This window comes from Dioscorea cayenensis, unplaced genomic scaffold (assembly GCF_009730915.1).
Source record: "Dioscorea cayenensis subsp. rotundata cultivar TDr96_F1 unplaced genomic scaffold, TDr96_F1_v2_PseudoChromosome.rev07_lg8_w22 25.fasta BLBR01001222.1, whole genome shotgun sequence".
In the NCBI taxonomy this organism is placed as follows: Eukaryota; Viridiplantae; Streptophyta; class Magnoliopsida; order Dioscoreales; family Dioscoreaceae; genus Dioscorea; species Dioscorea cayenensis.
Window position 1 is genome coordinate 1941 of NW_024087613.1, and position 14123 is coordinate 16063.

Consider the following 14123-nt stretch of genomic DNA (forward strand, 5'->3'; position numbering starts at 1 on the left):
ACATCCACATGTTGCAAAGTATCCGCATGAGCTTCAATGGTTTTGGCCGATGAGGATCCAAACAGATCATATAGAGAACTTTCTCGAGGTGTGTGATTTGCTTAAGATAAACAGGGTGACGGATGATGCCATCAAGTTGAGAGCCTTCCCATTTCCCTTAAAGGAGAGAACGAAGCACTGGCTACACTCATTATCTAGAGCATCGATTACCACATGGTTGGAGATGATAGAAGCTTTTCTAGCCCGTTATTTCCCTCCCGAAAAATCTACAAAGCTTAGGAATGAGATCTCGTCCTTTGTACAGTTGGAATTGGAGTCTCTATTTGAGCCCTGGGAAAGGTTCAAGAAGCTCCTGAGAAACTGCCCGCAACACGGATTCCCGAGTGGATGATTGTTCAGACCTTTTACAATGGGTTGAATCTGAGTACAAGGCAACTCATGGATGCGGCAACAGGAGGTATCTCAGGTAACAAGATCCACGGTGAGGCCCATCAACTAATTGAAGAAGTGGGGTTAAATAGCTACCAATGAATGCTAGGGAGAAGAAAAAGGTGGCCGGGCTCCATAAATAGATGCAGTAACTTCGTTGGCAGCTCAAGTGGAATCATTGAGTAAGAAGTTAGACCTTCTAACTTCAAATAGAGTGGCAGCCATGACTACTTGCACCGGGTGTGGTGGAGGACATGCTCCCTCCGATTGCCAGATCTCTATTGGTGATGCATCTTCGGTTGAGAATGTCGATTTTGTGGGTAATGCAATGAGGAACCAAGGGAATCCATATAGCAACACCTGCAATCCGGGTTGGAAGAATCATCCCAATTTTTCATAGAGCAACCAAGGTCCACAAAAGGCCATGGGGCCACTCGGTTTCCAACAACAACAACATCCCCAAACATGGAAAACCGAGCTATAGGTTTGGAGACCCGATTGACCGATTTGGAGAAAGCCTTGACTAGGTTTGTGCAATCGTCAGATACAAGGTTTCAATCAATCGAGGCTACACTTCGCAACCACACCGTCTTTTTTGCACGATCTTGAAAATCAAGAGGGGCAGATTGCGAAGTCTCTATCGGAGATACCACAAGGAAGCTTGCCGAGTAATACCGAGACCAATCCTAGAGAGCATGTGAAGGCGATCACTTTGAGAATTGGTCGAGAGGTTGAATGTAGGCTTCTGAGTGAGAAGCCCAATGAACACACAATCGAGGTCATAAAGGTTGAAGAGAGAACAAGCAAAGAAAAGGAGTTGGCACCTCTACCTTTCAAGCCAAGAATCTCTTATCCCTCAAGATTGAAGAATGACCAAGGGGATGAATAGTACAAGAAGTTTCTTAGTTTGTTCAAGCAACTCCACATCAATATTCCTTTTATTGAGGCATTGGCTCAAATTCCTATGTACGCAAAATTTTTGAAGGACTTGTTGACTAACAAGAGGAAGTTGGAAGAGAGTGCTTCAGTGATCCTAGATGCGTCTTGGTCGGTGGTGTTGCAAAAGAATATGCCGAACAAGAAGAAAGACCCAGGAAGCTTCATCATTCCGTGTAATATTGGCAATTTGGGTGAAGAAATGGCACTAGCGGACTCAGGGGCTAGTATCAATATTATGCCATACACCTTCTTTCAGAAGCTAGGCTTGGGCGAGCCTAGACCCACTCGGATGACATTGCAATTGGCGGATCGAACGGTGAGACATCCGAGGACTATCATTGAATACATGCTTGTCAAGGTGGACAAGCACATTTTTTCGGTTGACTTTGTAGTGCTAGACGTCGATGAGGATGCGAACGTAGCTTTGATACTTCTTAGACCATTCTAGAGGACTTCCAAGGCATTGATTGACATGGACGGCGGGGAGCTAACATTGAGAGTTAGAGATGACAAGCTCACATATCGTCTTGCTGAAGCCATGCGACATTCTCTTGATTTCAATGATGCTTTGTATTTTCTAGACACTACTGATGAGATTGTTGATGAATACATGCAGGAAATGTTCAATCCGGACCCGTACGAGGGCTTGTTCGACTAAGAGGTGGAAAAGGAAGAAGTTATGATGCTTGGTTCGACTGAAGAAGTACCATCTACTCCGGGGATCCCGAAGAAGGTTCTCCGAAAGATGAAGAGGGTGAGGCGACGCCACCGGAAATGCTCCAAGGCTGTTAGAGACATGCGTGAACTAAACAAATTGGATGCACCGTTGCTAGGTAGTCCCAAGCCCTATAACTTTCCCTTTACCTTTAAGAGGCTTTTCTCTTCATGCTTTCAAGCTATGGGTAAGAGGGAAACCTTTATCTATAAACCCCCGTGAGGTAAGACAAGGTACATTAAGCTTAGTGACGTAAAACAAGCGCTTCTTGGAAGGCAACCCAAGTGTTTACTGTTTTCTTAGTTGAGTAGTGTAGTATTTGCATGAATAAAATGTTAAGTGCTGGTATCTTGAGTTTTAGATGCTTTTGCTGTGTTTTATTGTGGGTTTTTAATGTCATCGTGTGTTTTCATGTGGATTTGGCAAAATTTAGGTCGTTTGAGCTTATTTTTCGTGTTTTCTCTAGTAAAGTTGCCTTGTAAAGCAGGCTCTAAGTGTATAGTTGTGTTCAAAAATTTTCTGCAGTGCTTCAAAGTTTTCTAAGTGTCCAAAGAAAACACACGCCCATGTGGAATTTCCGCACGGGCGTGCGTTTTTGTTCAGAGCTCATCCAGAGACTGCACAGGGTATGGAAACGCCCTTGTGAGCGACCTTGTGATGGTCCACACTCTTGTGAACCTGTGACAAACGCACAGGCGTGGGTATTTTCCACACGCTCGTGCGGATCTCTGCAGAAGAGCTCTCTCCATCCCGAGAAGACACAGGGGCGTGAGCTTGCCCATGTGAGTTGGGCCTGTGAATGTCCACGCCCGTGCAGAATTTTCGCACGGGCGTGTGTAACAATTAGCAATTTTTTCTCGGTTATACAGAGAAGCTACAGGGGCGTGCGGTTGCCCCTATCGGTCGGGCGCATGGGCGTGGGTATTTCCCACACGTCCGTGTGGTTGCATTCAGAGGCAGTGAGGGTTAACCCAAGAGCGCACAGGGGCGTGCACCTGCCCCTGTGAAGCTTTCCTGTGGAGGCGCACGGGCGTGGGCAATTTCCACATGGCCGTGTGGATGCACAAAATTCCAAGAGACGCGAGTTTTTCTTTAAAATGTTAGTGAATTTTTTTCTTCTTCATCTGCAATCACCCGGAAAACCACTCCTGATCAAATTCACGACCCCTCACCGTTGTTTTGGAGGATTTTTCTTCACATTCCACGCCGATTTTCGAAGTGTTCACATCTATTTCATCGGCAAACCTTTTTATCCTCTTTTCTTCGCCAATTCTTGTTTTTAGCGGAATTAAAACTTGAGTTTCAAGTATTTTCACTTTATAATGGTTTATGCATGTCTGGACAGCATTTAACCATGGTGTTGAGTTGTATATTTGGAGAATTGTTGTGCAACGATGCGGTTCTCACGCCTACGAATCCACATAGGAATGGATAATTTCCATAGGCCCGTATGGAATTTTTGCGGGAGATGTTTTTTCGAGCCTTGTTGATCTTTTTCTCGTCCAATTTTACGTATATGGCACCTCGAGCGAGGAAGCATGAAGTTAACCGTCTCTCGAGATACCCGCTGAACCAATACACATGGAATTCTTAAATCCTGAGCATCAGGCTCGATTTGAGAGATTATCAGCGCTTAGTTTTGGTCAAACTCGCTTTGTAGATTTGCAGGTACTGAGAGATATTCAGCGGGATGACGAGCTAGTCGATGAGATTGATGACATGCTAACAGTAGGGAGCTAGAGGAGATTATTGACAGTCCGTGAGCCAGCTTTCCGCGCGGTGACACTAGAGTTGTTGGCGTCTGACACGTCTGAATATGCGTGTAAACCGCAAGTGCACGGGTGTGGAAGTAATAATCCCAGATGAGTGGGTATCGTATCCATAGAGAGTAGGGAATAAAGACACTTGAGTTGTTTCTTAACTAATATTGAAGATTAATAGTGATAAGTGTGACAAAATATGAAATAACTAAAATAAAAACAATAAGATAGAAGTCCCAAGTAAAGGAGAAGGTAAGGCAATCGATAAAGATGGGGTACCCAGATATTGATCCACCTAGGACAATCATTTCAATTGCAAGAACCCTCTATTATAATTCCTAATTGATGCAACAATGAGTCGTGGAAATCCTTAATTACATGATCCCAAATCTAAGGTGAACCATGCCTAACTCTATACATGTCACGGAGGAAAGATTGAATAACCTCTCAACCTCGCACTCGCATAGAATTGCAATGAGCTCTAGGGATTCCAAATGATATACCCTATTCCTATGTATAGACCTAACCCTTTGGTCCAGGTGAAAGATCCCTAGCCACCATTAAGCCCTAGATGCTAAAATCACTTCAACGTTTCACTCCGTTGCACTCGCAACTAAGCCCCAGCGGAAGGTCATCCCATAGCCCATTTATTCTACTATGGCCGCAAAGAACTCTTGGAACATGGAGGTAGGATAGATCACGTCGGAGAGGAAAGGGGACGCTCCACTACCACTCGAGTCACCCTCTCCACCCTCTCCACCCTCTCCAATCTAGCTTTGTCTAACTCTCATGGTGCGTCACTCACTCACAAGAATTGCCAAGAAGAACTCTCAACCCTAGTGTCACTCTAGGGGAGCATTCATACAATCAAATCTCCGAGATTGGAACTCATAATAAACATCAATTAATTGAAAGCATAATAAAGAGGTTCAATGAAACGAATACATCCTAGGGTTCACAAATACCCAAGTACCCACTAGGGGTTTAGCTCTCCATAGAGCTAGATACAATCAATAAAATCTAATGTAAAAACAAAGCATCCATAGAAAACCCCTCGTTAGTCATGGCGATGGTCTTGTGGAGAGTCCTCCACTCATCGCAAGGATCCCTTTGTCCAGCCTAGGATACACCTCGCCGGATCGGTGCCGATGAAAGCTTTCCCACTAACCATCTTCCAAATGGTGCACATTGTCGGAGCCGTAGAACCTCTCCAAAGCCCTAGCCAATACCTCTCAAAACCCAAGCTACCGCTCTCTCTCAAGTTGGGGAAAAGATGGAGAAAAGAATGCTGAAATCGGGGCTAAAATCAGCTTTTAAAGTGCTCAAATCAGGAATCCACACGCCCGTATGAGCGTCTTGTAGATTTTTCACACGGACGTGTGGAATTTCCACACGCCCGTGTGGATTCTCTGTTTTCCTGTTTTCTCGGCCGGCTATGAGCAGTGCTGGTACAATATCCTGGCTACAGGTTTTGCTATAGTAGCTACTATGGTACCGGCCCGAAATACTCCCGAATCTATACGTTCATCGAGGTAACACAAACGGGCACACGTTTACGTCGTGGATCACTTTGCTTCTTCAATAACGGACATGTTGGTGGAGATATCGCTCTATATGCACAAGTCAGAATGCTTGAAAGTGACTGTCCTTGTGCCCCTGCAAATAGTTGTGCTAACTCGAATACGAGGAGGTTGGCACACATTCCCGCATCTCGAACCCGATCTATGTCTTCGCGTTTGAACCTTAGCAAGATTTCCTCCAAATTAGGTCATTACGACCCACATTGGCTTCTTTCTCTCATATTCGGTCTCATAACCCTACCTGCATGAAAGTAACATAAATACACCCATATTAGCGTTAAAACCTGAGAAAAGTAATGCTCAAAACAAGGAAAGAACGCTTCGCATTCTTATCACACAAGCACTTATCAAACTCCCCCACACTTAAGCTTTTTGTTGTCCTCAAGCAAAAATTAAAACATTAAATGCATAGATGAAGGAAACATTGGAAGTGCTTGGCCTTAGGTTCACCAAAGCATACAAAGAGTGCATTCTACAAGTGCGGGAAATTTCAACCCTATATACGAAAAATCAATGCTCTAGCTAAAAACTTGAATCAAAAAGGGCGACAAACCCGAAATCGTGTAAGTGTGTGAACTCACTCAAGTCAACCCAAAGTATACTCCTCAAAGTTCTACATACAAGGGACTTATTTATCTACAAAAGGTGACAAAAATTCAAAAAGGGTAGTAGCTTCACACATCCTCTAAGGTAGTCCTTTCCAAAGCAGCTGCTAAGGTGGCTTTCGCATTATTGAGGTGGTAGCTCTTTCTACCGGGGTGCTAGCTTTCACACATCCCATGAGATAGCTCTTTCTCTCATAAGGGCATAACTAGTATCCGACTTACGAGAGTAGCTTCATGCATCATAGGTGGTAGCTCTTTCCACCCAACAAGCACAACTAAACAACATAACTACTTTGTTGTTTCTTTTTGTTTTTCCATTTTTATTTTAATTAACACAAGAAACAACTATAACTAGTCCCTTATACATCAAACATGAGTTTCCAAAAGAGTTCAAAGAGTGAGTAGTGAAACAAGTGTCAATCGGCCAAAAATTTCTAGAAATTCAAGCAAAAACTAGAGCATGAAAACATTCAATGTTAAAAATTCTCCTAAACTCAAGAATACAATCAATGCAACTAAGGTGAACCGTCATTGGCTATGTAAGCATGTATATCAATCAAAACTAGTATAAAAGAGATGTGTGCACTATGAAACTTCCCCCCATACTTAAGTTGTCAATTGTCCCCAATGTACACATGCAAGCTCATTCATAATGTAAATCAATTAAATTTAGATGTGGGAGAAGCAATCAGAACAATACTCCCTTGACTCCTAGTGTTGCATTTGATGGAGCTTAGTCCTTGGGAGTATTGTTCCAACGGGTTGTGAAGCTCACACGGCCAAGTGTCGAAACACCTTGGTCCGTCCCCATGACAAAGTCTCAATTCCCATGATGACAAGACCATCTGCACGTATACACGAGGGGGTCCAGTTAAGCTTAAGAAAAACAAACATAACTCGATTATATAAAAGATAAGACAATGAATACAACTCGAGATAGAAACTAAACTCAAAAGGAAAGTCCTTTCTAAGTAAACAAGTCCAAAATAAAATACATAAGTAAAAGACGAGGAAAATAAAATCAAGTGTCGATGTCGCTCTCTGGATCCTCTACTACTGTTCGTGCTAGATTAAAGGGTGTTGGTGGAGGTGGTGAAGGAGATGCTGGAGGGGCTGGAGGTCTTCCTCTCAATAGCTATCATAAGAAGTTAAAACGGGTCATCATATCGACATACTGTGCTGACTGTATCGACCGCATCTCGATGATCTTAGACTGTAATACACTCATAGTGCTCTCGAGCCTCTCTATACGATCATAGTCTCCTGAAAGGGTACCTAGGCATCCTAAGGTCTCGGTAGCCGTCAGTGCGGAACCCACTACTGCATCCCTATCGCCCTCGGCAATCTCAGTGGTCGAAGTGGCTAAAATGTAAGCTCAAGGCCCATATCTGCGCACCACTCCCATCATCCTAAGAGTATCGAGTCCAAGCAAAGAGGGAATAACTGTCTGATCGATATCCCGAAGAGCATCACCGAGACCCATCCCTAGAATAAGTCTAGTAATGTAGGGGCCAACAAATAATACTCCTACTCTCCCGTTCTGGCCCTGGTATCGCATGTAATCTGCCACAACGTGCCCCAGATGAATATGTACAGACCTAGCCATGGAATACAGATATAGTAAACTCTGTCAGCTCGGAGTACAAGTGTTATCACCTCGGCCATCCACAAATCTACTAATGACAGCGAATAAATATTTGTAGCTCAGCCAAGACAGACATGTGGCCTTGGATACTCCCGGTTCATGCTGTCCCTGTCCGCACAAGACATGGTAAACCTGCTGTGGTCTGAAGGTGCCAAGGTAATCTGTTGGCAAGTGACTATACTCCTCGGTTTCTGTGTATGTCTCATCATACAAGCCCATGCGAAACGAAAATTCCGTGACACTCATGGCAATTTAACGTCCAAACGCTCTAAACTGTATGCCATCAGTGATATAAAAACTCCCATAGTGCTGCGTAAACTTAAAAGATGTCAGCAACTCCAATGTCAGTAGCTGGAAAACTGGCTCCCGTATAGACAATAATCTTGGCCAGCTTCCCACGGTCGTCAGCGTGTTAAGTTCCCTGACTTACTCATCACCCCACTGGACCACAGACAGCACGCTCAAGTCCATGAACCAGAATTGGCCAAACCTAAGTCCCGATAACTATTTGAAATGAGCCCGATGCTCGGGATTCGAGAACTCAATATGTGCCTGACAAGGTCCCCTTGCGTATATCCCGCAAGTGCACGGGTTTGTCGAAGTAATAATCCCGGGTGAGCGGGGTCGAATCCACAGGGAGTAGGGATTAAATACACTTAATTCAATTCTTAGCTATGTGGAGTATCAACAATGATAAGTGTGATAATGATTCAATTCTCAACAATTAAAAGCAACAAGTAAGAGAGTAAAAGTAAGGAGGAGGCAAGGCAATCGATAAAGATGGGGTACTCGGATGATGCTTCACCTAGGAAAATCGTTTCAAGTGCAAGAACTCTCTATTATGCTTCCTAATCAATGCAATGGTGAGTCGTGGAAATCCTTAAATACATACTCCCAAATCTAAGGTCAACTATACCTAACTCTATTCATATCCCGGAGGAGAGATTAAATAACCTTTCGACCTCGCACTCGAATAAAGTTGCAATGAGCTCTAGGGATTCCAAGTGATAAATCGCTTCCTAATTATAGACCTAACCCTTTGGTCCAGCGGAAGGTCCCTAGCCACAATTAAGCCCCTAGATACTAAGATCCCTCAACGCTCACTCCATTGCACGCACAACTAGGCTCCCAGTGGAGGTTCATCCCTTAGACCATTCACTCTATTATGGTAGCAAAGAACTCAAGGAATGGAGGTAGAATCTCATCAGGTCGGAGGGAAAGGGATGCTCCCTGCACCTCTCGACTCACCCTCTCAACCCTCTCCAACCTAGTTTTGTCTAACGCCGTGGTGTGTCACTCACTCACAAGGTTACCAACAAGAACTCTCAACTCTAGTGTCACTCTAGGGGAAATGTTCATACAATCAAGCATTCAAGGTTGGAACTCACAATAAACATCAATTTATTGAAAGCATAATAAAGAAGTTCAAAGAAACGAATACATCCTAGGGTTCACAATCACCCAAGTACCCACTAGGGGTTTAGCTCTCCATGGAGATAAGTACAATCAAAGAAATCGAATGTAAAAGCAATGAATCCATAAAGAAACCCCCTCGATGGTCATGTCGATGGTGTTGCGGAGAGTCCTCTACTCGTCGTCCAAGGATTCCCTCGTCCGGTATAGGATACGCCTCGACGGAAGCTCCCCTACCAACCTACTTCCTCAGGAATGACAATGTCGAGCCAGAGAACCTCTCCAAAACCTTGGCCAATACCCTCAAAACCCCTAGCCAAAGCCCTCTCTAAGTTAGGGAAAAGATGGAGAAAAGAATACCAAAATCGAAATCTGAATCGACTTTAAATAGGGTTGAATCGGGCGACTACATCGGGCAGTGTATGCTCCACGCTACCGTAGGAATTTCCACACGACCGTGTGGATTCTCTCGTTCGCGATTTTCTTGCGGCTGTGAGCGATAGAATCGATACAGCAATTTACTACATTGCTTTTCAACAGTGATTTGCCAGAAATACTCCCGAATTCCATACTTTTATCTGGGTAACGCAAATGGGCACACGTTCACGTTGTGGATCACTTGCTTCTTCAATGGTGTACACGTTGGTGGAGCTCTTGTTCTATGTGCATAAGTCAGAATGCTCGAATGTGACTGCCTTTGTGCCCCTCCAAATGGATGTGCTCACTCGAATACGAGGAGGTTGGCACATACACTAGCATCTCACACCTGACCTATGTCTTCGCAGTTTGAACCTTAGCAAGATTTCCTCCAAAATTGGTGCATTATGATCCACATTAGCCTATTTCCTTCATACTCGGCCTCACAACCCAACCTGCATAAAAGTAACATAAAAACACACATATTAGTGTAAAAACCCGAGGAAAGTAATGCTCAACATAAGGAAATAATGCATTGCATTCATATCGCACAAGCACTTATCAGTGCCAACTCGGGTGAAGGTTCTCTAGGGTGCTTCCCTTCTTGCCTCCTCGAGTGCGGTGCCATTCTTGCGATAAATGAGGAAGAAACGATCAAATAAACTCAGAAACAACATACTGCAGAATTCCACACGGTCCTGTGGAAATTACCCATGCTCATGTGGATCTGCAGGGTGTGAAAACCGCATGGTTGTGCACCAATTCTCCAAAAATTCAACATAAAATTGCCCCTAAGGGCTTCCTAAACATGTGGAAGATATTATATTATGAAAATTGGCACAACTCAAGATCTTTAATCCAATAAAAACCCAGGATTTGTCGAAGAAAAGAGGATAAAAAGTGTTACCGATGAAATAAATGATAATACTTCTTAAATAGACACGAAATGTGAAGAAAAATCTTCCAAAACAACAGTGAAGGGTCGGGAAGTGGATCGGGAGTGGTTTTTGGGTGATTGGAGATGAATAAGAAGAGGATCCATAAATATTTTAAAGAAAAACTCGCGTCTCTTGGAATTCTGCGCATCCACACGGGTGTGCGGAAATTACCCACGGCCGTCCGCCTCCACAGGAAAGCTTCACAGGGGCAGGTGCACATCCCTATGTGCTCTCAGGAAAACACTCACTGCCTCTGAATGCAAATACACGGCCGTGTGAGAAATACCCACGCCCATGCGCCCGATCCATAGGGGCAGCTGTACGCCCCTGTGGTTGCTCTGGACATCCAAGAAAAATTGCTAAGTGTTCCGCACACCCGTGTGAAGATTTTGCACGGGCATGGGCATTCACAAGCCCAACTCACAAGATAACTCAACCGTTGACAAAGCTCCTTGAAAAGGATGCCTCCTTTGATTTTGGAGATGGGTGCCTAATTGCTTTTAATTCGTTGAAGGAGAAGTTAGTGCAAGCACCCATTTTGATAACACCAGATTGGAATGAACCCTTCTGGCTCATGTGCGATGCAAGTGATTATGCCGTTGGTGCAATGTTGGGTTAGAGGAAAGGTAAACAGTTTCAACCGATTTATTATGCCAGCAAGACTCTCACGAGTGCTCAAGAAAATTATACAACCACAAAAAAATTGTTAGCAGTGGTTTTTGCTTTTGATAAATTCAGTCCATACCTCATCTTATTGAGGGTTAATATTTTTACCGATCATTCGCTACCTGCTATCTCATGAACAAAGCCGACTATGAGCCGATATTAATTCATTAGATCTTATTATTGTAAGAGTTCGATATGGAGATAAAAGATAAAAGAGGAACCGAAAATGTGGTTGCGGACCATCTGTTTCGATTAGAGGGTTGTGCAGGTCAAGAGCCAACAAGTAAAGAAATTACCGATTTCTTTCCATAGGAGCACTTGTATGCAGTTCAGAGTTCAGAATTAGAGGACACTCCATGGTTCACAGATTTCACAAATTACTTATCGGGGAAAGTTCTTAAGCAGGGTTTAACATTCCAGGAAAAGAAGTTCTTTAGTAATTTAAAGAACTACTTTTGGGAGGATCCATATTTGTTCCGCATCTGTATAGACCATGTGGTTAGAAGATGTGTATCAAGGGAAGAAGGTTGGGACATCCTTGCATATTGTCATTCCGGGATAGTTGGGGTATTATGCTTCAAGTAGAACTAGTGAAAAAGCTTTGGCCACCGGATTCTATTGGCCGACTTTATTTCAAGATGCACATCAGTTTGTTCTTCGATGCGACAGTTGTCAAAGAGCTGGAAATCTATCGCGATAGGATAAAATGCCTCAAAATCCGATGCAATTTTGTGAGATGTTTGATGTTTGGGGTATTGATTTCATGGGACCATTTCCAAAGTCTAATGGTAATCAATATATCTTGGTGGTGGTTGACTATGTCTCTAAATGGGTGGATGCAGAAGTTTTGCCTACCAATGATACTCAAGCCGTGGTAAAATTTCTAAAGAGGTTGTACACTCAATTCGAAACTCCACAAATTATCATTAGTGATCGAGGAACTCATTTTTGTAACACCCAACTTGAAAAAGTATTGAAGCGCTATGGTGTACATCACCACCTTACTACTCCCCACCATCCACAAACAAGTGGTCATGTGGAAGTCACTAATAGAGAGCTCAAGAGAATCTTAATGAAGTCCGTGGAACAAGGGAAGCAGGATTGGTTGGAACGGTTAGATGACACACTTTGGGCCCACAGAACGGCATATAAAACTCCAATAGGGACCACTCCCTATAACTTGGTGTATGGTAAATCGTGTCATTTACCCGTAGAACTTGAGCATAAAGCCTATTGGGCCATCAAAGCCATGAACTTTGACTTGTGGAAAGTGGGGGAACAAAGAATGCTCCATCTCAAAGAATTGGACGAATGGAGGACAAGGGCATATGAGAATGCAAGAATTTACAAGGAAAGAATTTGGAAGTAGCATGACAAGCATATCAAGAATCCAAAAGAATTTAAAGTGCTATTGTTCAATTCTTGTCTATGATTATTTCCTGGGAAGCTCAAGTCTAGATGGTTTGGGCCATACACTGTAATCGAAGTATCAACCCATGTTGCCATTGAAACTACTCACATGGAGAAAGGTACATTTAAGGTAAATGGGCGTCGGCTAAAAAAATACTTTGGAGGAGAGGTGTGTAAAGATGAAAAAGAATTATTCTTTCTCTATGAGTCCCCATGAGGTAAGAAGAGGTACGTCAATCTGAGTGAAGTTAAACAAGCGCTTCTTGGGAGGCAACCTAAGTCTTTATAGTTTTTCTAGATATTAGTTAGTGTTTGCATGAATAAGAGCTTAAATGTTGGTGTTTTGATCTTTTGCATGCTATTGTTGTGAGTTTCTCGTGGATCTTTAGTGTTTTCATGTACTAACTTGTGTGTGGCAAAGTATCTTGGTTGTTTGAGTGTGTTTTTCATATTTCTCTGGTTACATGTGCATAATATAGGCAGGCTTTGAGAAGATGTAAATGTTCAGAAATTTTCTGCAAAGTCTGTGATTTATTCTAAGTTATCCAGAGAAAATACACGGCCATGTGGAAATTCCACATGGGTGTGTGTTTTCGTTTAGAGCTCATCCCGAGAGAATACAAGGGCGTGTGTCTGCCCCTGTGAATGACCTTGTGACGGTCACACGCCCGTGTGGAATTTTCACATGGGCGTGTGTTTCTCTGCAGAGGTTCAGAACTCTATCCCGAGAAAACACAGGGGTGTGTGTCTGACCCTGTGCATTACACACGGGCATGGGTAATTTCCACACGCCCGTGTGATTTCCTGCAGAGATGACCTCGTAATCTCGAGAAGACACAGGGGTGTGTGAATGCCCCTGTGAGTGGTCCTGTGAAGATCCATGCCAGTGTGGAATTTCCACACGGGCATGTGAAACACTTAGATGAATCTCTCGTGTGGACAGAAGAGCCACATGGGCGTGTGTGTATCCCTGTGGGTTGGGCACACGGGCATGTGTAATTTCCACACAATCGTGTGGATGCGTTCAGAGACAAAGTGTGCTATGCCGAGAGCATACAGGGGTTTGTGTCTATCCCTGTGAAGCTTCCTTGTGGAGTCACACAGGCGTGGGTAATTTCCAAATCCCCTTATGGATGTATAGAACTCAAAAGGCTGCGATCTCTTTTATAAATCTTTCGAGCCTTTCTCATTTTCACACTCCTAAACACTTAGAGAACACTCTCTCTCACTCTCCCGACTTTCCAACATCGTTTTAGAGAGATTTTACTAAGTTTTTCTGGCCGATTTCCAAGTTTTCATCTTTATCCTGTCAGTAAACCCTCATTCTCTCTTTTCTTTGCCATTACTTGCTTTTATCTGATTAAACTGGTGAATGTACTTTTTTTCCATTCTAAAATGGTTATTGCATGTCTAGAATGAGTTTAGAAATGATTTTTGGATATATTCTTGGATTTTTAGCATAGTGGCCTTGTAGTTTTCATACCTCGTGTATTCGCACGGGCGTGTGGAATTTTCCACACGGTCGTGTGGATTTTTGCAGTATTGTTATTTTGAATGAATTTGATCGATTTCTTTTTAATACTTGCAAATATGGCACCCTGGTCGA

General features: G+C 43.3%; 1 non-coding gene across 1 annotated transcript; it reads right to left on the reverse strand.

Annotated features, from left to right (window-relative positions):
* Positions 1-271: 271 nt before the first annotated feature.
* On the reverse strand, positions 272-378 carry LOC120255874. The gene has a single exon (XR_005535126.1). It is a non-coding gene; the product is annotated as a small nucleolar RNA R71 (small nucleolar RNA).
* Positions 379-14123: the final 13745 nt, after the last annotated feature.